The 27141-nt window shown below is 41.5% G+C and overlaps 1 protein-coding gene and 1 pseudogene across 1 annotated transcript in view; one reads left to right on the forward strand and one right to left on the reverse strand.

The window, feature by feature from the left end:
• Positions 1-27141, reverse strand: part of LOC126237517 (uncharacterized) — a 213678-nt gene that overhangs the window by 11346 nt on the left and 175191 nt on the right. The gene's annotated exons all lie outside the window — the stretch shown is intronic.
• Positions 25859-25976, forward strand: LOC126238139 (5S ribosomal RNA; annotated as a pseudogene).

Raw genomic sequence — 27141 nt, forward strand, 5'->3', positions numbered from 1 at the left:
AAGATAACAGAAGTATTCAGCAATGATATAAATATGGCTTTTGAAACAGACAAATGTAAGAAAAATAGCATAGTTAAAGGGAAAACACACTAAACAAGAAGATTACATATAGGATAACCACAGCGACTGCATAGAAGCGATGGAAAAAACAGATGCCTGTAAATATCTAGGATACAGACAAAAAATAGGTATAGATAATACAAAAAATAAAGAAGAACTAAAAGAAAAATATAGACAAAGACTAACAAAAATACTGAAAACAGAATTGACAGCAAGAAACAAGACAAAAGCTATAAATAATTATGCTATACCAATACTGACCTACTCATTTGGAGTAGTGAAATGGAGTAACACAGACCTAGAAGCACTCAATACACTTACACAATCACAATGCCACAAATATAGAATACATCACATACATTCAGCAACAGTAAGATTCACATTAAGCAGAAAGGAAGGAGGAAGGGGATTTATCGATATAAAAAACCTATATTATGGACAGGTAGACAATTTAAGAAAACTCTTTCTAGAAAGAGCAGAAACTAGCAAAATACACATAGCAATCACTCATATAAATACATCGGCTATACCACTGCAATTTCATAACCACTTCTACAACCCTTTAGATCACATAACATCAACAGATACAAAGGAAGTAAATTGGAAAAAGAAAACACTACATGGCAAGCACCCGTATCATCTAGCACAGCCACACATCGATCAAGACGCATCCAACACATGGATAAGAAAAGGCAATATATACAGTGAGATGGAAGGATTCACGATTGCAATACAGGATCAAACAATAAACACCAGATATTACAGCAAACATATTATTAAAGATCCCAATACAACAACAGATAAATGCAGACTTTGCAAACAACAAATAGAAACAGTAGACCACATCACAAGTGGATGTAAAATACTAGTAAATACATAATACACCAGAAGACATGACAATGTAGCAAAAATAATACATCAACAACTTGCCATACAACATAAACTAATAAAACAAGACGTTCCCACATACAAGTATGCACCACAAAATGTACTGGAGAATGATGAATACAAATTATACTGGAACAGAACCATTATAACACATAAAACACCACCACATAACAAACCTGACATCATACTCACCAATAAAAAGAAGAAATTAACACAACTAATCGAAATATCCATACCCAATACAACAAATATACAGAAGAAAACAGGAGAAAAAAAATTGAAAAATACATCTAACTGGCTGAGGAAGTCAGGGACATGTGGCACCAGGATAAAGTTGACATTATACCAATTGTACTATCAACTACAGGAGTCATACCACACAATATCCACCAGTACATCAACGCAATACAGCTACACCCAAACGTATACATACAACTACAGAAATCTGTAATTATTGATACATGTTCAATTACCCGAAAGTTCCTAAATGCAATGTAACATATACCGTACAGTTAAAAGGGAGTCACGCTTGATCAAGGTCCGCGTCACTTTCCATTTTTAACCAGACATAATGTCTGAGAAAGGTTAAGAATAATAATAATAATAATAATAATAATAATTAATTATAATTATTATTATTATTATGTTTGCCAGTGAAATACAAAAATTCTTACCTACGGAATTTATAAACTATTATAAATTAAATAAGTTTAACAGTATCTTCACGTAAGGTCAAAGTTCGCACCATTTCAGTTTATTTTACTTTGGCTTCCACACAGGCTTGCTACCAGCAGCATACAGAGCTGATATTGTCTCTGCTGTTGTTCAATTTAGCTTCAGGGCACATTAGTGACAAAATTTAGATTTGTTTCATCAAGACTGAGTGGCTGGATGATTAAAGGAACCAAACTACTAGGTAATCAGTCTCTTTTTTTCCTTGAAAATATAGGTCTACATGACTGTAGATCAGAGATGGCTTACCGTTGTAACCTTACATAAGGTGTCAATCATGGTAAAAGAAAGAAATGCTCCAAAAGTAATTTAACAGCGAAGTTTCGATTCCCAGAAAACCGTAGTGTCATGTTGGGTTGGCAGAGTAACAGCAAGTGTTAATGCGCGACGTCACGCTGAATCTAATTTTTATATAGAGAGAAACATTCCAAAATTCAAGCTTTCGCAACCAACGGTTGCTTCATCAGGAAAGAGGGAAGGAGAGGGAAAGACGAAAGGATGTGGGTTTTAAGGGGGAGGGTAAGGAGTCATTCCAATCCTGGGAGCGGAAAGACTTACCTGCTTGTGTCTGTGTATGTGCAGACAGATTGTGTGTGTGTGTGTGTGTGTGTGTGTGTGTGTGTGTGTGTGTGTGTGTGTGTGTGTGTGTGCCTGTCCCTTTTTCCCCCCTAAGGTACGTCTTTCCGCTCCCGAGATTGGAATGACTCCTTACCCGCTCCCTTAAAACCCACATCCTTTTGTCTTTCCCTCTCCTCCTCTCTTTTCTGATGAAGCAACCGTTGGTTGCGAAAGCTTGAATTTTGTGTGTATGTTTGTGTGTATCAACCTGCCGGCGCTTTCGTTTGGTGAGTCACATCATCTTTGAGTAAAAATCATATGACTATTATATCGTATTCACAGTGATATTATAGTGATTTGACATAGACTTGACAATGAAGGAGTATATTTGTTCTTTGATAAAGACAGATGTTAGCACTATCAAGTTACTCTGCTGGGCGATAAGTGAATTTTGTGGTTTGGTCCTAACTGATTGCGTAGAGGGCAATTTTAATTAATTGATTAATCAATCAATCAATCAATCAATTAATTGAGTCCTTTGAGTGATAAAATGAAGAAAGAGGGGGAAACAAAAAGGAATATGCTAGCCGTCCAAATAAAGGTCACATCTTGCAGACTTTACCAGCAAAGGTGCGATATATGTTACAAGGGATCGTGCTACAGCATCAATGTAGACTTCACTTAAAACAAAGAATTATTACCAATTTCGAGAAAGCATACGATTCTGAACTGACTTAATTAACTATTACAAAAGACAATCAATTCATGAGAGAAAAGGCAAATTTCGGGAATTAGATTTGATTGTATGGTTGCATAGCAATGTAACAACAGTCTTGGGTTACGTGTAGCTGGAACAGAGTTGTAAGTTGAAAATACCAGACACACACACACACACACACACACACACACACACACACAGGTAGTAATTGTGATCGAGTTCCGAGAGACAGTGATTGATTTCAGCCAAATCAGGACCTCAACAAACTACAGCTACATGAAAAGACAATTCATGTGTTGTGTCTCATTTCAGTAGACGACCAACTGTAGAAACTACAATTTCACATCAATGTTTTCACTTTTGTCAACACAGTGACACTTTTTTTCGTTTCCTGCTGTACTCTAACGAAAGCTATAAATTGGAAGTTCTTAATGTTTTGTTGTGTATCACAATTTCGAAAAGATCGTAAGATGTTCCGCTTCCCCACTTCCTTGAACATACGACCCTGAGGATTTGCCGAGTGCGTAAAGAAGCAAGAAGAGAGAACCAAACAACCACAACCGACGACGAAGGAGACAGGAGGAGAGGATACACCGTGCAAAACCTAGGGGAAGAAAACCCCGAAGTCTAGCAAAGGGCAAAAGGTTAGATATATTTAAAAAGAAGAAGAAGGTGAAAGAAAGGGGATATAAGAAGAGGGGCCGGTGAGATGCCATATCGAAAGAGCAGCAGGAAGTCCCCGAAAACAGATTGCAATGAGGGTACATACATTACCCACGCCCTGCCACTTGCCAGAGGTATCCCACTCAGAAAGGCTATGAACATGGACTGGGCAAGAGCAGCACAGACAGACACAAGATGAAAAAGTCAAAGAGAATTTGTGAGAGGGTGGGGAGAAGAGTAGCAGAGCAGGTAGGGTGGCGGCTGGGCTGGGCCACTGAGCCCACACGACCGCAGCCCAGTCTGGGCAGGGGAGGAGACAGTCTTCTGCCGACCCCTCAATGGGCTGATAAGTTTAAGTGGCCTGCTCTTAGAGTGTGAAAGCCCTCTTCAGAAATAGAACATAAAACTAAGCAGCTGAGGCAATATCTCCTCAAGACTAAGTAGGTATACCTTATAGACAAGAGCTGTTGTCTTTATTAAAATGTGTATGAGGAATGTTGGTGGTTATACTAATTGTCATGTGTTGTATTTACAAAACTGCACATGAAGCAACTATTTATAACTTCATCTGTACTGTGTGCTCTTCTTTTCTGGCAAGACAAGAACTATTAACCATTTGCCTTACGATTTAAGTTCCGTTACCGTGAGCCGTAAGGGGCTGCAAGGTACGGATGCGCCTTACGATTCCCGGCGCTTACACACGCTAAGGCTGCGGTGCACTACGTATTGTGGTGTCCGAAGTCGTGCAGACACCCTTGGGATTTGTAAGTACGTGTGAGACACCAGTAACGTGACATTTCTACAGGTATAATAAACAATGACCATTAGTTGCCCATTGGAAACGAAACATTCATTGTCTCAAACGCAACGATATATTCACAAACATTTTATTTCCCTTTATAAGCAAACATACATTGATGAAATACATCTTAATATAATATTCACAACAATGCGATGATCTAAGACTATAATATTTTGTTCAAAACATTCTGGGACCTCTTACGTTAGTACGTTGGCAAACATATTTTCAAACGCAACGTCTTCACAATTACGTGTACACAAATTTAATAGTCTTCGATTGTATGATATCATTCAAAACAACCTGGTACATGTAATGCAATCCTGCACTTTTTGCATTCCCATGTTTCGCTGCGTCATTTATGCTTTCTGCACACTACACAAGCTCTCACAGGATTTACTTTTGATGGTGTTGGATCAATATGTTTGGGAAAATGTGCCCAATGTTGCGTGTGCAGTCTTTGTGGTATATCGCTGGATGCTAATCGTCCCTTCCGATTACATTCCAGTAAAGGTGTCGTTTTCAACAATGATTCTGCAATGTGAATCTTATATTCTGCGTAGCTCTGTCATTTGCCGCAATGTATTTTGTAATACAAAATGTACGTGCTAAATAAAGCAACATCAAATAGGTAAAAGAATATCTTGCAGTATCCTTTCATACATTTTCTCATCACAGGGAAGCATGCGAGCATCTGATCTTGGCGATCTATTCCAATCGTGCCTCTATTGTATTCAGAGACACATTTCGGTTTCCAAGACGCATTGCGGAGAGGTGTGTCTGTGGCAGTCATTTCTACTGTTGAATGTTTTGTGGAAAGAATGTAAACATCTCGTTTATCTTTCCATTTTAGTGCCAATATTCCATTACAACTCCTCATTGTATATTCTACCTTCTTTAATTTTGTCTTCAGAAAGTATGTGGGCATATTTTTTCTGTTTGAGCACACTGTTCCAATCACATTAGTTTTATTGATGAGGAGAGTTTTGAAAAGTTTTGGTGAAGAAAACCAGTTATCTAAATATAGAGTATGCCCTTTGTGTAATACCAACTGTGATAGTTCTACAGCTACACTTTCAGAGGCACTACCATTAGCATCACGTGCATATCTTAAAATCACAGCAGTATCCTGAACTTGACTCTCACAATTTATAAATTTTAATACAAAACCTGGCTCCTTTTGATGGGTTAAATTGTTTGCAGGATAAGCACCCCTTAAATTTAATTAATGATTCATCAATGGCAATATTCTCACATTGTGTACACTTCCTTAAATTTTTGACTGAACATATCTATGACTGGCCTTAGTTTGTACAGCTTATCTGTGTTTTCGGCTAAACTGTTATTCGCTAGATGCAGAAATCTACTGATGTGCAGGAATCTCCTGAATGGCATCGTCTTCCTAAATATTGACGTTTCTAGAACGGCCATCCTAGATCAGTACATCTGAATTGACGGTCTCCTTACTGCAGCCATGATTATACATAGCACGATGTATATTTTTACTTCATTACAGCCGATAGACCATTTTTGGTCTATTTTTCGTCTCTTCTGTTCATTGTTGAGTATGTCTTGCGCATATCTATTTGTCTCAGTTACGATGATTTCCCAAAATGTACTATTAAATATTACATAGAAAACGTCTAATTCTCTTACGTTTGTACTCACGTGCTATAAAGCTGCTTCCTTTATTCCAGGAATTTCCATATATGTCCAGATTGTTGGTTCATTGTCTTTCTTTTGCCACGTCCACAAGTCATTGTTGCTGGTAGGTATGCTCTTCTTTGTCAGTATCATCTTCGATCACCAGCCGCTTACACCGTTTTCGTGCAGGAGGTAAAACGTTGCTACCACTGTCACTGCCGCTGTCAAAATATCCTGTAAAATCATTGTTGGCTATGCCACCACATGTCTCCCTTTCCTCGTGAACACGTTTGCTACACATCGGGAACACAGTGAGAGTATTTTTGTAATGTCGGCAGGTCCGAATGCGGCGAAGAACAATTCGTGTATGCCTTGTGTACTCCATCTGCTCTGCAACGTGTCAGAGATGTTCTGTTTACATTTGGCGCGGGCTGACCGACGACATCTCTCGTACAACATGCGCTTGTTTGGCACGGTAAATTTACCACGTCTCTGATATGTCTAGTTGATGTTTGGCCAGGTTGGCACGTTACATCTCTCACACGACACTGCATGCTAAGGGGTTAAGCTCTGGGTACGTCCATAGTAACTACTCGACTGAACATTAGGGACTGTGAGACACTCATTGCCATTAGGATGTTAAGGACACAATTAAGGATTGGTAAACTTCCAATTTTGAACTGCCAAAAGCAGCTTCTGACTATTCATTTTAAGGATAAATCCTAAAATACCATTTTCAGGTGGTGATCCAGTGAAACTGCAGAACTGCCAAGGATTATTTCGTAACAGGTAGGATTAGTGACGTGACAAAGTCTTGTTCCTCCTGCCACTGAACTTCAGTAATCCCTCCACCCTTATATCTAGCTTCAAACTATATATTTCTGTTTTTTAATTTTCTGACCTACCTGCCTGCTTAAGGTACCTAGCATTACACAGCGAGAGTAGAATTTCGGTTTTGTTTGTCCCAATGATGACATTTTCCCGAGTAGGCTCTGTGCAGAGATCCGAATGGGGAACTATTTTACCTCCAGAATATTTTACACGTGCAGATGCCATCATCATTTAATCAAATAGTACAGCTGCATGTGCTGCAGTACCGGCATAGCAAGGCCATGTTGAGTTATTTGGGGAAAGAGACCAAACTGCAAGGACATCGGTCTCATCGGATTAGGGAAGGATGGGGAAGGAATTCGGCTGTGCCCTTTCGAAGGAACCATCCCGGCATTTGCCTGAAGTGATTTAGGGAAATCACGGAAAACCTAAATCAGGACGACCAGACGCGGGATTGAACCGTCGTCCTCCAGAATGCGAGTCCAGTGTGCTAACCACTGCACCACCTCGCTCTGTAGGGCCATGTTGGCCGATTTTACGACGTCAGATCGATCGATCGTGCCCCTACGACTACTGAAAATGCCTCTCTTCAGGAACTGCACATTTGTCTGGCCTCTGAACAGATGCTCCTCAATTGCAGTTGCACTTATGGTACTCCTTGAGGCCTCAGGATGTGTCTTACAACCAGTCCCTTCTTTCATTCAAGTTGTGCCATACATTTCTTTTTCCTCAGTTTGATTCAGTGCCTCCTCATCTGTTAATCTAACCATCTACTCTGTAGCACCACATTTCTCTTCTAATGTGAATTGCTTAGTGTCTACATTTCACTTACGTACATAGCTACACTCCTGACAAATCTCTTCAGAAGACATTTCTTAACACTGTGTTTCATTACATGTAAACAAATTCTTTTTTTTTAGAAATGTTTTTCTTGCTACTGCCTGTATTCATTTATATTCCCTCTAATTTTGCCATCAATTCTTTTACAGCCCAAATACCACAAGACATTTCCAACTTTTAGTGTCCCACTGTCTAATCTAATTTCATTTTGAAATCTGTCTTACTATTATGTACCCTATCTGAAATCTTCCGATGTCTTAAGGTCTCTTCCCCATTTACATTCTTCTTCCATCAATCTAAATTGTATCAGTTAGCTCCCTATTCCACTCCTTTCCCCCAATCCATGTTATCCTACAATTTTTCGTTTTATTCTGTTTCCTGCTACAGAATTCCAATACCCCATCACAATTAAATTATCTGAATAACTGCTTTTTTGTCATCCCGAATTTCCAACTGTGTACTGTGTGGAACTTTAGGTTACCCGAGGCATCTTGACCACCACTTTTCTCCCTTTCCCACTAACGATTCATTGTTTGACTACTACTCTTGCTCTCCTCCTCTGAAATCTATAGTATGGACCTAATTTTAGTGGTTTCTCTTTCACACACTAATTGTTTTTTCGAAAACAAGATTCTTTAATTTCATCACAGACTGTTCCAAATTTCTTATTTCTGAAACAAGTTGGCATATAAACTTTCATTACTGTGATTGGTGTTAGTTTTGTCTCTCTTGACTACTATAATGCCTTCACTACACTTTTCATAGTAGCTTACCCACATTACTATAAGATGCAGTCAAATGAAAACGAGATATTATATAACGAACAAAGTGCAGATGTCAGTAATGCAGGTAGGTGCACATGTACAAGTGCCCTCTACTGGGAATTTGAAAGAAATGGCTTCAACATTCACTATTGTGTGTAGCGGGACTTTAAATTTCACCGCGCTACCCTCGTCGCAGCGGTATGAGTGCTCGATGGCAGAGAAAATACTAAAATTGTAACCCTTTTTGTTTCCTATCCGTCTATTGTCTCTCGAGAGTGTAAGCTTAATGCAGACGTGATCTGATGAAAACGAAAAAAACTCATTAACGTGTAGACATATTGTGGAAGTTGTTATGACATTTGGAGGAGGGAAGCAAAGTAAAATAAATTGCATTTAATATCAAGACGGTTTTGTATGCATAAGAAATTCCTGGACGATGAAACTTATTGCAAGATTTCGGAGCAGACTTTTCACACAGAAATGAAGTAGGAGATTTTTGAAGACCTGGACGCTGCACAAAAGAAAACATGTTAACATGGTAAAGAATGAACTCTTATCTACGCCATTTCCCCCTGTCAGTTACATTTTGTTACTCTCTCTCTCTCTCTCTCTCTCTCTCTCTCTCTCTCTCTCTCTCTCTCTCTTTTCCCCTGTCTTTAAATAATTTTTGTCGTGGAAATTGGTTTGATTTTGCTCAGAAATGACAAGGACCACCCCAACAATAGCTTTTCCGAATCATGAAGTCCGATAACTTTTCTGTAATACGAAGTCCAATTTGCATTTCTTTCTTTCCCTTTTTTCACGGTCATTAACGATTTTAAAAAACCCCGTTTACTCACGATTTCTTCCCACATTTTCAACCTTTTCTTTTTCTTTTTCTTTTTTATTAACCACTACAACTGGCAACCTTGACAGGACGCAATTTTCGGATGTGTTGTTTTTGAGCAAATTTGAAACTTTAAACAGAGAATAACCAAAAATCCTGAAGTTTAAATGGTAACTAAAAGACTAACTTTATTGTACCTAAGCAAATGATCATACAACAATATCGTAAAGAATTTTTGTAACTAATTCAATTTGTTTTTCTTTGCATGGCATATACTGATGCAAAACTGTTATTTTGAGAGCTTTTGGTGATTATCTGATGGAGATGTATTAAGAAAATCCATATTTTGATGAATATGATTTACGCAGAAGAGATTGACCAGCCGCTGCAGGACAGAAAATTTAATGGTGAGTCACACAATTATGTTTCATTCAAGCATTCAATAGCCAAATGCAGAATCCATTTTTCCCTATCCACACATCCTGTAGTTTTCTTCTTATCTATCTCTATTGTAATTTGTGGTAATTATAGTATTGTTGTAGCATATGAAGATTGTGAATTTGACCGCCAAACAGTCATTTGTTACGAAAAATTTTGTCCGCCCTGCTGCATCTTTCTCAACCATGGTTTGCAATAGAGCAATCATTTACATTGACAAGAAAATATTTCAACCTAAATTTGGGTCAAATCTTTATTAATCAGACTAATATTATTCCCTTTTTGACTTACAATTATACATCCTATTACAATGGAACGCAGTAAGGTAGAGATAATTTCGGCAGATGAGTTGAGTGAAGTAGATTCATCTTTCAACCAACAAGAAAGTCCGCGTTTCCCTCCATGGATGAGCTCACAGATCAATGCAATGATTTTGCCTCAAACTCACAACATTTGTGATAATACACAGATGGCGACTTTATATGACGAAATGTGGAATGGACGCGAGACTAGACCGTCAGTGCCATTGTTAACATCAATGTCAGAACCGAATATGAGAAATTCAGCAATGTGACACAAATCGGACACAGAAAACTGACAAACTGGACCGACTATTAGAGTTATTTGCAGACATGAAACGAGACGTTAGTCAGAAAATTGGCATATTAAACCATACTATGAGGGAAAATTTTGAACGAACGACAAAACAGATGACAGAATTAAATAACCCCACTCAACAGCTCAGCCAACGATTTGAGATATTGTCCGATCGAGTCACTAAACAGGAAGAAACTTTGGTTACATTCACACATGAAACAAAAAACAATATCACCCGATGTGAGAATCAGTTAACTCAAATAGTTAATGTGCAGCAGGAAGTGAACACCCGTGTGGAAGAGTTAGCTCAGGCCCACACTTCAGCTAGCTCCACCCAAGAAAATCTGACTGAAGAAGTGGGAAATATTACCCAACAGCTCACAAAGGTAGCTCTTGAACAAACCCACCTCAAAGAAAAGATAGAAAAATTAGAAGACCGAGTGGACCTCGCGTCACTAAACAACGACACCAACATGGCCGAGAGAATTGTACATGAATGTAAATTGTGTGACGACTATCTGGACAGAATACATGAACATTAAGTTATACAGCCTAAGAACACAAACATTAATTTATGGAAATTATATACTGCAGTTACACTTGTACACATAATTATGAAGAGAATGTAAACCCAGGTGAGTACACTTACTGAATGAGAAAAGATATTCATATAGGAATGAGGTCTACGCAGGTTACATTGGTTGTTAATTGTAAATTATAAGGTGAATCAACAATTAGTTAGTTATTTCAAGGCACTCTAGTGACAGGAGATAATAGCTATTGACATCAGTAATGACATAGGTATGTAGCAGAATGAATGACGATGTAAGAATGAGTTAATATTTAAGTTAATATACGAAGGTAAGTTACTGTGAAGTAGTTGATGGAGACAAGAGATTATTTGAGGAAAATATTATTGGAGTTTTGTGAGAATGGAAGTGCCAAATGGCCCCACGTATGTGATATATTAATGTTTGATGAGGAATATGTTTAATGTATAAGGATTATATAAAAATAGAGGGAAACATTCCACGTGGGAAAAATGTTTCCCTCTATTATATTCATATCATTAATTTGAACCCAACAATTACGTTTGTTATTGTCACTGTTGCATTTCGAAATCTTTTCTGCTGTCTTATTTTCCTCTTTCTGTTTTTGCCAGTAGTTTCACTTTGTATTCACCTTCTCCTTTTTACCGTAATCTACTATACAATTTTATCCCGCCTATATATACTCCCACTTACAAACCATAACCAAAAAAAATTTTTTCTGCTTTCAACACTACCGCTGCTATAAAATCCACCGTTTCTAGTTCACAAACAGTTCCTTTCACCTATTAAACAACCATTTCGGCTAGTTCTAACAACTTTCGCTTTATTTCCATTTCCGTTTTTCCCACATCACTGATAATTTTTAGCCGCTTTCCCACAGGTTTTAACGTCATTATTTCTTCGTCGGACAATTGTTAGCTTCATTTTCATAATCGGCCACCACAAAACCACTCCTTTTAATACATTTACACGCAGTTTTTTCGAAATTTTCCCGAATTTCTCCGTCCTTTAACGTGTTTTGGCGGCAACACAACCACCTAACCTTTGTGCACATCGTTGTCTACCAACCCAAGTCCAACATAGCCCAGCTGTAACCAACACTTTTTCACACCAGATCTCCAGTTACTTTCCAGTTCACCTTTATCTATCCCCATATATTTCTATTTTCATTTTCATTTCAGCCCCATGTTACACTTTACACCTTCTAATACCATGTCACCTTCACAACACCCCCACAACGACCCCATTAAGTTTTATTTACATTCCCTCCGCAAACATGCCTTCGCCCTAGCCAGATTACGCTCCCATATTCTATTTTCTCACGCTTGTCTGACATTTGGCATTACCCCCAAAGGCCTCACACTTAAAGTTCCCATCTCTGGCTGCAACCACTCTTTCCATCAGTCCCTATACCAGTTCCAAACTGAACAATCCATTGCCCTCACCCACCTAATCCTTCACCTACACATCAACTCAGCCAATGAACACACCCGTCAACTCCTATCCTTAATAAAAGTCCTTAATCTTTCCTCTCCCACATCCACACCGGCTGTTCAGAGCATCCTCCTACAGGCCAACCACAAATTAGAACAGCATGCCACCCTTCACCTTAAAAAACTATCCAATCTCCTGGTTTCCCACCTCCGGAAAGGCAACTCACTCATCCTTCACAACCTTTCCAGCAAACCTCAACCTCCTCTCATTGCACACAAACCCAGTCTCTCCCATTTACTCAACCTCCCACTTCCAGCTCCACTCCCTCCAAAACCTCAAAATTCCAATCAACACAATCTGGAACCACAACACCCTAATTCAGAAGTTAACCTTTCCTCCAAACCTCTCTCCCAATCCGAAACCTCTGTCCTATCCAAAGGCCTCACCTTCAGCCCCACTCCCAGATTCAAGCAAACAGCCCTCGTCAAAGATTTACTGTCCTACACTCGTACTCTCTGCTGGAAATATCACTTTGCCACGAAGAAAAATGATCCTAATCCTATTCCTAATGATCCAACTCCCGAAGACACTATCCAAATTGAACCCTGCCTGGAACAGTTCCGTCCTCCGTCACAGTGGGACCCACCTCCTCTTCCTCAAAATCACCCTCTCCAAACCTTCCAGGAATTTCTGACTTCCAGCCTTGCCTCTCAGTCCTCCTCAAAAAACCTTAATCCTACTCCCAACATCACCACTGCTGAAGCCCAGGCTATCCGTGACCTGAAGGCTGACCGATCCATCGTCATTCTTCCGGCGGACAAGGGTTCCACGACCGTGGTACTTGATCGTCGGGAGTATGTGGCTGAGGGACTGCGTCAGCTTTCAGACACCACCACATACAAAGTTTGCCAAGGTAATCCCATTCCTGATGTCCAGGCGGAGCTTCAAGGAATCCTCAGAACCTTAGGCCCCCTGCAAAACCTTTCACCTGACTCCATCAACCTCCTGACCCCACAGACACCCCGCACCCCTACCGTCTACCTAAAATTCACAAACCCAATCATCCCGGCCGCCCCATTGTAGCTGGTTACCAAGCCCCCACAGAACGGATCTCTGCCTACGTAGATCAACACCTTCAACCCATTACATGCAGTCTCCCATCCTTCATCAAAGACACCAACCACTTTCTCGAATGCCTGGAATCCTTACCCAATCCATTACCCCTGGAAACCATCCTTGTAACCATTGATGCCACTTCCTTATATACAAATATTCCGCACGTCCAGGGCCTCGCTGCGATGGAGCACTTCCTTTCACGCCGATCACCTGCCACCCTACCTAAAACCTCTTTCCTCATCACCTTAGCCAGCTTCATCCTGACCCACAACTTCTTCACTTTTGAAGGCCAGACATACCAACAATTAAAAGGAACAGCCATGGGTACCAGGCTGGCCCCCTCGTACACCAACCGATTCATGGGTCGCTTAGAGGAAGCCTTCTTGGTTACCCAGGCCTGCCAACCCAAAGTTTGGTACAGATTTATTGATGACATCTTCATGATCTGGACTCACAGTGAAGAAGAACTGCAGAATTTCCTCTCCAACCTCAACTCCTTTGGTTCCATCAGATTCACCTGGTCCTACTCCAAATTCCACACCACTTTCCTTGACGTTGACCTCCATCTGTCCAATGGCCAGCTTCACACGTCCGTACACATCAAACCCAGCAACAAGCAACAGTACCTCCATTATGACAGCTGCCACCCATTCCACATCAAACGGTCCCTTCCCTACAGCCTAGGTCTTCGTGGCAAACGAATCTGCTCCAGTCCGGAATCTCTGAACGATTACTTCCTCATCCCCTCAAACCCAGAACCTCCCACAGAAGAACCACAAAAATGCCCCACTTGTGACAGGATACTTTCCGGGACTGGACCAGACTCTGAATGTGGCTCTCCAGCAGGGATACGACTTCCTCAAATCCTGCCCTGAAATGAGATCCATCCTTCATGAAATCCTCCCCACTCCACCAAGAGTGTCTTTCCGCTGTCCACCTAACCTTCGTAACCTGTTAGTTCATCCCTATGAAATCCTGAAACCACCTTCCCTACCCTCTGGCTCCTACCCTTGTAACCGCCCCCGGTGTAAAACCTGTCCCATACACCCTCCCACCACCACCTACTCCAGTCCTGTAACCCGGAAGGTGTACACGATCAAAGGCAGAGCCACGTGTGAAAGCACCCACGTGATTTACCAACTGACATGCCTACACTGTGATGCATTCTATGTTTGAATGACCAGCAACAAACTGTCCATTGGCATGAATGGACACAGGCAGACAGTGTTTGTTGGTGATTAGGATCACCCTGTGGCTAAACATGCCTTGGTGCACAGCCAGCACATCTTGGCACAGTGTTACACCGTCCGGGTTATCTGGATACTTCCCACTAACACCAACCTATCCGAACTCCGGAGATGGGAACTTGCTGTTCAATATATCCCCTCTTCCCATTATCCACCAGGCCTCAATCTCCGCTAATTTCAAGTTGCCGCCACTCATACCTCACCTGTCATTTAACAACATCTTTGCCTCTGCACTTCCGCCTCGACTGACATCTCTGCCCAAACTCTTTGTCTTTAAATATGTCTGCTTGTGTCTGTATATGTGTGGATGGATATATATATATGTGTGTGTGTGTGTGTGTGTGTGTGTGTGTGTGTGTGTGTGTGTGTGTGTGCGCGCGCGCGAGAGTGTATACCCGTCCTTTTTTTCCCCCCAAGGTAAGTCTTTCAGCTCCCGGGATTGGAATGACTCCTTACCCTCTCCCTTAAAACCCACATCCTTTCGTCTTTCCCTCTCCTTCCCTCCTTCCCTCTTTCCTGATGAGGCAACAGTTTGTTGCGAAAGCTTGAATTTTGTGTGTGTGTTTGTGTTTGTTTGTGTGTATCGACCTGCCAGCGCTTTCGTTCGGTAAGTCACATCATCTTTGTTTTTAAATATATTTTTCCTACGTGGAATGTTTCCCTCTATTATAACCATATATATATACACATATATATACATATTATGATGAATATGTGAGTAAGGAATGAGTGAGAATGTTTTGGTAATATTGTGGTACATAGAGAAGTGAGTAAACAGTCTACATCTTTAAGATTACATAATAATTTCTGTTTGAAAGAAAACATTTGTAATGAGTTAGAACACGTGAGTACAAGACGTTAAATGTCAATCTATTTTCAGTGCCCTTGAAAATGAATGAATGCAAGAAAAGCAGAGTGAACATAATGATGATTACAGCTGTGGAAAGAAGTGTAATAAGAATGTAACTTGGAAACACATTAGCTTTAATAGTTCGTGTTCACACAGGAGAATGATATTTTAATGAACTTAAGTTGAAATATAGTTTTTACACATCCCTCATGTGAATACATTTGTGTAGGCCTATACGAAAGTGAAATTTAGTGCCATGTTAGCCTTCATTATACTTACACACAACAGAAAACCCTGAGGAAGCAAAAGATAGAGTTATTAAGGCCATTTTTGCGACTCTTACAACAACTCCACTTAAGCGAAGAGATGACAAAATTACATCTACGTTGAAGACAACATTTGACTTTTCAGGCTATGCAAGGTAAGTGCAAAGTACCAGTGACCACCTGTGCAGCCGACGTCGAGCAACGGACACTGAGAAAGAGACATTTTACTGTCAATTATAATACTATGTTCTTTATTTATGTTTTATAGAAAGAAATGATATATATACACCACATACATGATGATGTTTAACCTTCACTAAAGTAGAAGAAAGTTCATGGTTAAACTCTTGAGAGGAAATTTGGTATGTTATTATAGAATACAAATTATGAGAGAGACAATCTCTGAGAGAAATATTTTCCATTTGTATAGATGGTATCCACAAGAAGTGGAGATATCGAGGAAGTACTGAGCAGCTATGTGATTTACTCATGCAAGGATTTGTTAATGTATAATACACTTAGTCATATGAACAGTCAGAACACAAACAGAGAATCTGTCATGATGTTACACTACACAGACTTGACATAAGGACACTTACATTTACCCATGATCTGGTAAATGGTAAGCACCTCCTTTCACACACCCCTTGAAGGTGATGCAAACGTTATAATGTATTGTGTTCTCTTTTTATGTAGTAGCTGTAGGATTTGGTAGTTTATAGGTAGTGAATAGTTTCTTCCATTCTATCTTTCTTTCTTTCTCCATTACCCTACCACCTTCTGCAGCTGGGTATTGTTTGTTTGCGGAATGTAAGAATATATTGTGTGACAGTAAACTTTCAGGTATGAATAAAAAGGCATGAATATTGATGGCATTACCAGCCTGGTCAGCCACTATCCAAGATATGGAATCGAAAGAAATAAACAATAAATGAAGGAAAGCTCGTGCTTTAAATATTAAGTCTGATATCCCTTAGCACGCCCAAACCTGAATAAAGAAACTTAATACCCCAATAAAAGAAAGCCAATGGGACTTACCATAATTTTTTAGTGTAAATATTTCACATGCATATTCTTTTAAATTTATATGTATTTGTATATGTGTTAAAACTTTGCATATTGTCAACATACACTCCTGGAAATTGAAATAAGAACACCGTGAATTCACTGTCCCAGGAAGGGGAAACTTTATTGACACATTCCTGGGGTCAGATACATCACATGATCACACTGACAGAACCACAGGCACATAGACACAGGCAACAGAGCATGCACAATGTCGGCACTAGTACAGTGTATATCCACCTTTCGCAGCAATGCAGGCTGCTATTCTCCCATGGAGACGATCGTAGAGATGCTGGATGTAGTCCTGTGGAACGGCTTGCCATGCCATTTCCACCTGGCGCCTCAGTTGGACCAGCGTTCGTGCTGGACGTGCAGACCGCGTGAGACGACGCTTCATCCAGTCCCAAACATGCTCAATGGGGGACAGATCCGGAGATCTTGCTGGCCAGGGTAGTTGACTTACACCTTCTAGAGCACGTTGGGTGGCACGGGATACATGCGGACGTGCATTGTCCTGTTGGAACAGCAAGTTCCCTTGCCGGTCTAGGAATGGTAGAACGATGGGTTTGATGACGGTTTGGATGTACCGTGCACTATTCAGTGTCCCCTCGACGATCACCAGTGGTGTACGGCCAGTGTAGGAGATCGCTCCCCACACCATGATGCCGGGTGTTGGCCCTGTGTGCCTCGGTCGTATGCAGTCCTGATTGTGGCGCTCACCTGCACGGCGCCAAACACGCATACGACCATCATTGGCACCAAGGCAGAAGCGACTCTCATCGCTGAAGACGACACGTCTCCATTCGTCCCTCCATTCACGCCTGTCGCGACACCACTGGAGGCGGGCTGCACGATGTTGGGGCGTGAGCGGAAGACGGCCTAACGGTGTGCGGGACCGTAGCCCAGCTTCATGGAGACGGTTGCGAATGGTCCTCGTCGATACCCCAGGAGCAACAGTGTCCCTAATTTGCTGGGAAGTGGCGGTGCGGTCCCCTACGGCACTGCGTAGGATCCTACGGTCTTGGCGTGCATCCGTGCGTCGCTGCGGTCCGGTCCCAGGTCGACGGGCACGTGCACCTTCCGCCGACCACTGGCGACAACATCGATGTACTGTGGAGACCTCACGCCCCACGTGTTGAGCAATTCGGCGGTACGTCCACCCGGCCTCCCGCATGCCCACTATACGCCCTCGCTCAAAGTCCGTCAACTGCACATACGGTTCACGTCCACGCTGTCGCGGCATGCTACCAGTGTTAAAGACTGCGATGGAGCTCCGTATGCCACGGCAAACTGGCTGACACTGACGGCGGCGGTGCACAAATGCTGCGCAGCTAGCGCCATTCGACGGCCAACACCGCGGTTCCTGGTGTGTCCGCTGTGCCGTGCGTGTGATCATTGCTTGTACAGCCCTCTCGCAGTGTCCGGAGCAAGTATGGTGGGTCTGACACACCGGTGTCAATGTGTTCTTTTTTCCATTTCCAGGAGTGTATTTTGAAATGTGACCATGAAATGTAAGCTTTCATAATTAACTATGTTAACATGCTGGGACACAGTGAACTTTGTTAAAATGTAAATCTGGCAAAAAAGTGGTGCAAACTGTGTACGTTATAAATGACGAAATTTGTGAAACTTATGGTGCATAAACCAAATAACTGTTTGGAAACAGATATAAACTGCAATTTACTTCGACAATAATGAGGATTTCTACACTGCAAATTAACATTTGTTGGCAAGTGTAAACAACGTGATGAAACACCTACCTTTGCGAACTTCGACGCCGTTGTTCCTGGCCGGCCTTCAGATGCTTTGGAGACGACAAACTCAGGACCTGTTGTAGGCGATGTGAAGGCTAAAAGCTACATCGACCATATATGCCCCGGGAACATTAGTCATGAAAATGCACAAGGACCTGGAGTGTTGTGTCTTAACAGAAGACATGGACATTGCTTCAGATCACGCACACGCTCAATCTTATGGTGTCTCCAGACTTAACACGCCATTTATGCTGGAATAACAACTTGTAATGAGCACTATGTGAAAGTGAATACTGTTCAAGACTGTCATAACACAGCGATTTTGAAACTGCTGCATGCGAAATTCAGTGATGCTATTGCGCATGTGCAAAGACTACATGCTGCCAGAGATGCATTGGGAAACCAACGCTGGAAGCACACAACATTAACTGCGCTGGCGAGCAGCTTGTTCAAACAAACTGTATGTAAATATGTATTAATTGTATAAAAAGGATCAAAACTGTAACAATTGTATTTAGTACATAGGTTTAGAAACTAAGTATTGACAAAGATTATCCCCTATGAATGCACGTGGCCTTTCCTATGAAAATACATATATATATTGACATTTAGGTATATCTATTATATTGTTTGCTAGCCTGCCACGCTAAATGTTTTAGCGTGACAGTCGAGGGGGCGATATAGCGGGACTTTGAATTTCGCCGCGCTACACTCGTTCCCTCAGATATAAATTATACCGTCGCAGCGGTATGAGTGCTCGATGGCAGAGAAAATACTAAAATTGTAACTCCTTTTTGTTTTCTATCTGTCTATTGTCTCTCGAGAGCGGAAGGTTAATGCAGACGTGATCTGATGAAGACAAAAAAAACTCATTAACGTGTAGACATATTGTGGAAGTTGTTATGACATTTGGAGGAGGGAAGCAAAGTAAAATAAATTGTATTTAATATCAAGACGGTTTTGTATACATTAGAAATTCCTGGACGATGAAACTTATTGCAAGATTTCGGAGCAGACTTTTCACTCAGAAATGAATTAGGAGATTTTTGAAGACCTGGACACCGCACGAAAGAAGACATGTTAACATGGTAAAGAATGAACTCTTATCTACGCCATTTCCCCCTGTCAGTTACATTTTGTTATTCTCTTCTTTTTTTTCCAAATAATTTTTGTAGTGGAAATTGGTTTGACTTTGCTCAGAAACGCCACAAGAACCACCCCAACAATAGCTTTTCCGAATCACGAAGTCCGATAACTTTTCTGTAATACGAAGTCCGATTTGCATTTCTTTCTTTCCCTTTTTTCATGGTCATTAACGGTTTTAAAAAACCCCTTTTTACTCACGATTTCTTCCCGCATTTTCAACCTTTTCTTTTCTTCTCTTTTTCTTTTTTATCAACCACTACATGTGCCATTTGTTAGATCTGCTCAACACGGTGTCAGCAAGTCACGTGCGTCCAACTTCACTACAGAGGCTGGGGATGAGGAAAAGTAAGGTGTAGTGCAATTTTTGACTGCAGACACGGAACAAGACGGTGTCATTTTTAGCCTGATAGCAAGTGTCAGAGCCAACAATGGAAGCACACTGATTCACCCCCACCAGAACATCAGCTCCTAGAAACTCTCATGACCATGTTTCTTTGAATGCAAAGACCAGCTGTTCATTGACATTCTAGAACACAAAACCACAAAACACACAGCAGTACATGGGCACTTTGGACTTTATTGTGAACTTCAGTTATTCGAAACACCCAAGGATATAGGCAGACAGCATCATTCTCTCACGGGACAACGCCTATGCACATGTTGCCGAGGTTGTTTTGACTCCACTGTAAAAGTTTTACTGGGAAGCCCTTACACATCCCCCATACCATCGCAATCTCTCCCTGTGTGATTTCTATATCCTTTGAGGCCTGAAGAAAGATATTTGTGACCATCAGTTTTCTTCAGACAAAGAGATGCACACCTCTGTACAATCGTGGTTCTGTAGGCAACTGCGAACATTATTCTACGAGGGCACTGACCATCTTGTCTCTCTGTGGGATAAACATATTAACAGTTCTGGTGATTACTACTGAAATAATAAACAGTTTACTTACCTTTTTTTCCATGTGTCTCATTTTCATTTGACTGCCTCATATTATGCATTACCAAACCTACTTTTGCATTACCCCTATTTGATCTTGTGTTTGTAATCCTGCACACACCTATCTTAAGTCCCATTCTTTCTGTCACCGCACTTCACAAATTTCTACTATACTTTACTTCAATCTGTCCATTTCCCTTTGTAAATTCTCTAACCTAGTTATCCAGTTACGAGATCTAACACACTGTTGTGATGCATAGAATACCAAGTTTTGTTTTTCCTGATGGTGGCATGCCTCAATAGTCCCAGCCAGAGATCCAAAAATGTTAACGAACGGGACAATCCTAACGAACGGGACAATCCTAACGAACGGGACAATCCTAACGAACGGGACAATCCTAACGAACGGGACAATCCTAACGAACGGGACAATCCTAACGAACGGGACAATCCTAACGAACGGGACAATCCTAACGAACGGGACAATCCTAACGAACGGGACAATCCTAACGAACGGGACAATCCTAACGAACGGGACAATCCTAACGAACGGGACAATCCTAACGAACGGGACAATCCTAACGAACGGGACAATCCTAACGAACAGGACAATCCTAACGAACGGGACAATCCTAACGAACGGGACAATCCTAATGAACAGGACAATCCTAACGAACAGGACAATCCTAACGAACAGGACAATCCTAACGAACAGGACAATCCTAACGAACAGGACAATCCTAACGGACAATCCTAACGAACAGGACAATCCTAACGAACAGGACAATCCTAACGAACAGGACAATCCTAACGAACAGGACAATCCTAACGAACAGGACAATCCTAACGAACAGGACAATCCTAACGAACAGGACAATCCTAACGAACAGGACAATCCTAACGAACAGGACAATCCTAACGAACAGGACAATCCTAACGAACAGGACAATCCTAACGAACAGGACAATCCTAACGAACAGGACAATCCTAACGAACAGGACAATCCTAACGAACAGGACAATCCTAACGAACAGGACAATCCTAACGAACAGGACAATCCTAACGAACAGGACAATCCTAACGAACAGGACAATCCTAACGAACAGGACAATCCTAACGAACAGGACAATCCTAACGAACAGGACAATCCTAACGAACAGGACAATCCTAACGAACAGGACAATCCTAACGAACAGGACAATCTTAACGAACAGGACAATCTTAACGAACAGGACACCATCATTAAGTGATACAGTAGAGATGTACGCACTTGGGAAAATAACAGCTGTTGTTCCCACTCAGACAATGAATGGACGTAATTGAATTAAGGACGAAGTTTAAACTGACTGACTAAATTTGACATGTGTGCTGATTAAGTGGATTAAGAACAGAGGAGACCTAGAGCTACATAATAACAAAATTTGGAAAATGTAAAAAACACACTGTTACACCCTGAGCTCAAAAAATACCTCAGAAATGTCTAGAGGCAAAAGTTAAAATTTCACACATCTACAAAAAGAAAGCGTGAAGCATACAATAGTGAAACACATTGGTGAAAATCTTAGAAAATTCTGGTTCTATCTAAAACTGCTAAGCAGTTTAATGGCTTCCATTCAATATGGTGTAGCAACAGAAAACAACTAAAGGAAGCTGAAGTTTTAAATTTTGCGTTTGAAATATCATCCACCCCTGAGGACTGCACAGATGTACCGTTTCTCGATCATCATTCAAACTCCTCTACAGAGGACACACAAATTTAAATCCCCGGTCTACTAGAGCAGCTGAACAAGTTGATAACAGTTAAGTCGCCATGTCCAGATGGAATCAAAATTTGGTTTTTCAGACATTCTTCAGCACTGACCACTTTTATCACTTTTATGACAAATCTGTCGCTCAGACAAAGTCCCAAGTGACAGGAAAAAAGCACAGAACTCCAGTGTATAATTAGGGTGAAAGACTGCACATGCAATATTACCATCCACTGTTTTTAATATAACAGGACGGATCCGATAGCTTAGTGTGCGCTAGGATTCTCTGCCGAGAGAGAATTTTGGGACTCTAAGGTGGTCTATCTCGACTACTTTACCGAGGCTCAATTACAAGAAGAGTACGATGGTGCCTCCCCAGAGGTGACAGCCTCCGTCTGCCGATCGAGTGTTCTGCTGCCGTGCTGTCGCTGTCGTTTCCTCGCCACAGTGATTGTGGCTGGCAGCAACAGTTACGGGGACATCAGGCTGTGGGCTGTGTCATGATCCCGGCCACAAGTTGTGGTGGTATGCCCCTGGCACCCTGAGGCTTAGGCGGTAGATGGCAATTCATGTCCCGGCTGGGTGGGATCGAAGTCGCATTGCGGCCCAGTCATTCGACAGTGATTAGTGCGTTCTCTAATATTGCTCTTTCCCACCGATTTCTGTCTTTTACTTCAATGTCTTCGAAATGCTTACACGATGGAGAATATTTTAACCAAACTGACGGCGTGGTGATGGGAAGTCCATTAGCTCCAGTAGTAGTTGACCTCTTTATGGAGCATTTCGAAGACATCGCCTTGACACAGCTCCTGCAAAGCTACACTGACGATACCTTCATCATTTGGCCACACGGACAAGAAAAGTTAGAAGAGTTCCTGGAGCGACCTCAACAGCATCCACGACCACATCGACTTCACAACGGAAATAGATAAGGAGGGTTCCCTGCCATTCTTTGACGTGCTCGTCCATCGTAAACTCGACGGGGTCTCTAGGTTGTAGCGTTTACCGCAAGCCCACCGACACGGATCGGTATCTGAATGCCACCAGCTTCCGTCACCCGGCACAGAAAACGACAGTTCGGAGGACCTCAGTACATCAAGCTGAAACTGTCTCCGACGCTGAAAACTTGCCGAGAGAATTGAGCCACTTACGCAAAGTTTTTAAGGAAAACGGTTACAACAACAAACAGATCTCACAAGCAGTGTCATCCAAGTCTCAAAGGAAGAAGACCTCTGAAGAAGACACCAAGCAGGTTGCATTCTTACCATTTTGTGGTTTGACAACAGGAAAGATTAGTTGGCTCCTGAAGAGGCATAAAATAGACAGTCTTCAGGCCTCTAGCAAAGATCCGGCAACTAATGAAATCTGTGAAAGACTCTGTAGGCTTCAGAAAGCCAGAAATTTACAAGATAGTATGTGGATGTGGGCAGTTCTGTGTCAACCAGACTGTTCGCACTATTTAACAGCGCTGCATAGAACATGAAAGGTGTTACTGTCTGCGCTATCCCGAAAAGTAAGCTGTAGCAGAACATGTTCTGGAAAACTGACATCAAATTGCATTCGATGAGATGTCTATTATTAAACAGACTAATGGCTTCTGGGATAGCGTGATAAACAAGGCCATAGAGATAAGAATTTCTGACAACACCAATAGAGATGGTGGATTGCAGCTGAGTACAGCACGGGATCTAGTGTCGAGGGAGTTGAAGCGGGCCCGACAGTCACGCAGCAAAAACATTACTGAGCACCAGTGACGTCACGTGCGACGGCGTGGCAATATAAGCACGGCAATGACAACCACACGAATCATCAATTTGACAATGGCAGTGGCACAGCAGATCTCTGCCGAAAGCTCGTGGGCAATAAACCACTTCACCCGGCTTGAAACCCGAGAATATTTTATTAATAGATTCCATTTACTGTTTCTGAATATCTTTCTATTACTATCTCTTACATTAATGTCGGATTGCCGCAGAGTTCTCGAGTCTATTCTAATTCTGACTATAATAAATTTTCTTTTGACAAAAGCTTCTGTCCACAGATCAGCACAGGTTAAGAAAGTACCACTTGCGTGCGACTCAACTCACCCTTTTCTCACAGGACATCATTGAAACTGAGGGGGAAGGGTGATAGATTCTGTCTTCCTAGATTTTCAGAAAGTGTGACAGTGCCACACTGGCAACTGTTAACAAACCTCAAAGCATACAGGACAGATTCTCGAATAACTGAGTGGCTCGAAGGCTCTGGCAACTAACAGAACCCAGTTTCTTGTCCTGAATAGCAAGGGATCTTCAAAGATGAGGGTGTCTGACAGGAATATGCATATACATAAGCGATCTGTGGATAGTAATAGCAGCAATCTGCAATTGTTTGCTCACGATGCTCGACTATAGAGCACACTCATTGCTGAAAGACTTTAGGAGGATATGTGATGACTTGCACAGAATTTTTATTTCTTTGTAATGAATGGCATTTTGCTCTAAATGTGAAGAAAAATGAAAGTTAATGGAGATAAGTAAGAAAAATAATTCTATAATGTTCTAGCACAATATGGGGTACTGCTTGACAGAACCACACAAATAAAAGAAATAGGTGTAATATTGCAAAGTGACACTAAAGAGTGTGAGCCAGTGAGACCAGCTCAGGTTTACTGGGAGACTCTCAGGAACGTGTAGCTTATCTTTAAAGGAGAGTGCTTGCAGAACACCTGTGCGACCCATTCCTGAGTGTTGCTCTAGTGTTTGACATCCCCACCAGGTGAGATTAAATGAACATTGAAGCAATTCAAGGGCATGCTGGTAGATTTGTCATCAGTAGGTTTGATCAACACGCAAGTTGTGCAGACACACTGTGAAGTCAAACACAGGTTCCTGGAGGAAAGATGATCTTTTTGCGTAACATTGAGAAAGTTTTGTGACAGACTGCAGAAGGATTCTATGACTACTAATATAAATATTGTTTAGAGACTGCACAGACATGATTAAAAAAATCAGCATAGCATATGGACAGCCAGTTTTCGCTCACTTCATTTTTGAATGGTAAAGGAGAGGGAATGATTAGCAGTGGTACAAGGTACCCTTGGCCATGCATCATACTGTGATTTGTGAGTATGTATGTGGATGTATCTGAGCCCACAACTCACCAAACAGTGGCACGGATTGGGAGTTTGGGGAGGAGGATGCAACAACAATTTAGCTCTTAGATGAACCTTATTAGAGTGTAAACACAAAACTTGTGTGTGTCAGTGACTCGACAGTTCTCCTTTACTCCTAAATTATTTTATCGAATTTTAATCGCTTCAGTTCTTCGACAGAACTTTTATTCCTTGTAGCACAACAGATCCAGATATTAAAAGAGTATCCACAAAATAATTTTAGTATCTGGGCAACGGCCTTGCTGCAGCGGATACATCGGTTCCTGTGAGATCACCGAAGTTAAGCGCTGTCGGGCGTGGTCAGCACTCGTATGGGTGACCATCCAGGCCGCCATGTGCTGTTGCCATTTTTCGGGGTGCACTCAGCCTCGTGATGCCAATTGAGAAGCTACTCGACCGAATAGTAGTGGCTTCAGTCAAGAATACCATCATAACGACCGGGATAGCAGTGTGCTGACCCCACGCCCCTCCTATCCGCATCCTCCATTGAGGATGACACAGGGGTCGGATGGTCCCGATGGACCACTTGTGGCCTGTAGACGGAGTGGTATTTTTTATCCACAAAATAATTTAAAGCAATTTGCGTACTGCTCCATAAAGCACTGCACCAGCCTAAACTCAGATTGGAATGTATACCGCAGAGACAGGCTGGACAGTGAAGGGGGAGGCGTGTTTATAGCGATAAGAAGTGCAATAGTATCGAAGGAAATTGACAGAGATACAAAACGTGAAATGATTTGGGTGAAGGTCACTGTTAAAGCAGGCTCAGCAGCTGTTGTGGCTGAGCACCTGAAGGAAAATTTGGAAAATATTTTGAGTAGATTTCTCCACCTTGTTATAGTTCTGGGTGGAGATTTTAATTTGCCGGATATAGACTGGGAGGCTCAAACGTTCATAATGGGTGGCAAGGACAAAGAATCCAGTGAAATTTTTTTATGTGCATTATCTGAAAACTACCTTGAGCAGTTAAACAGAGAACCGACTCGTGGTGATAACATATTAGACCTTCTGGTGACAAACAGACATGAACTATTTGAAACAGTTGACGCAAAACAGGGAATCAGCGATCATAAAGCGGTTACGGCATCGATGATTTCAGCCGTAAATAGAAATATTAAAAAAGGTAGGAAGATTTTTCTGTTCAGCAAAAGTGACAAAAAGCAGATTACAGAGTACCTTACGGCTCAACACAAAAGTTTTGTCTCAAGTACAGATAGTGTTGAGGATCAGTGGACAAAGTTCAAAACCATCGTACAATAAGCGTTAGACGAGTATGTGCCAAGCAAGATCGTAAGAGATGGAAAAGAGCCACCGTGGTACAACAACCGAGTTAGAAAACTGCTGTGAAAGCAAAGGGAACTTCACAGCAAACAAACATAGCCAAAGCCTTGCAGACAAACAAAAATTACACGAAGCAAAATGTAGTGTGAGGAGGGCTATGCGAGAGGCGTTCAATGACTTCGAAAGTAAAGTTCTATGTACTGACTTGGCAGAAAATCCTAAGAAATTTTG

This window comes from Schistocerca nitens, chromosome 2 (genome assembly GCF_023898315.1).
Source record: "Schistocerca nitens isolate TAMUIC-IGC-003100 chromosome 2, iqSchNite1.1, whole genome shotgun sequence".
Lineage (NCBI taxonomy): Eukaryota > Metazoa > Arthropoda > Insecta > Orthoptera > Acrididae > Schistocerca > Schistocerca nitens.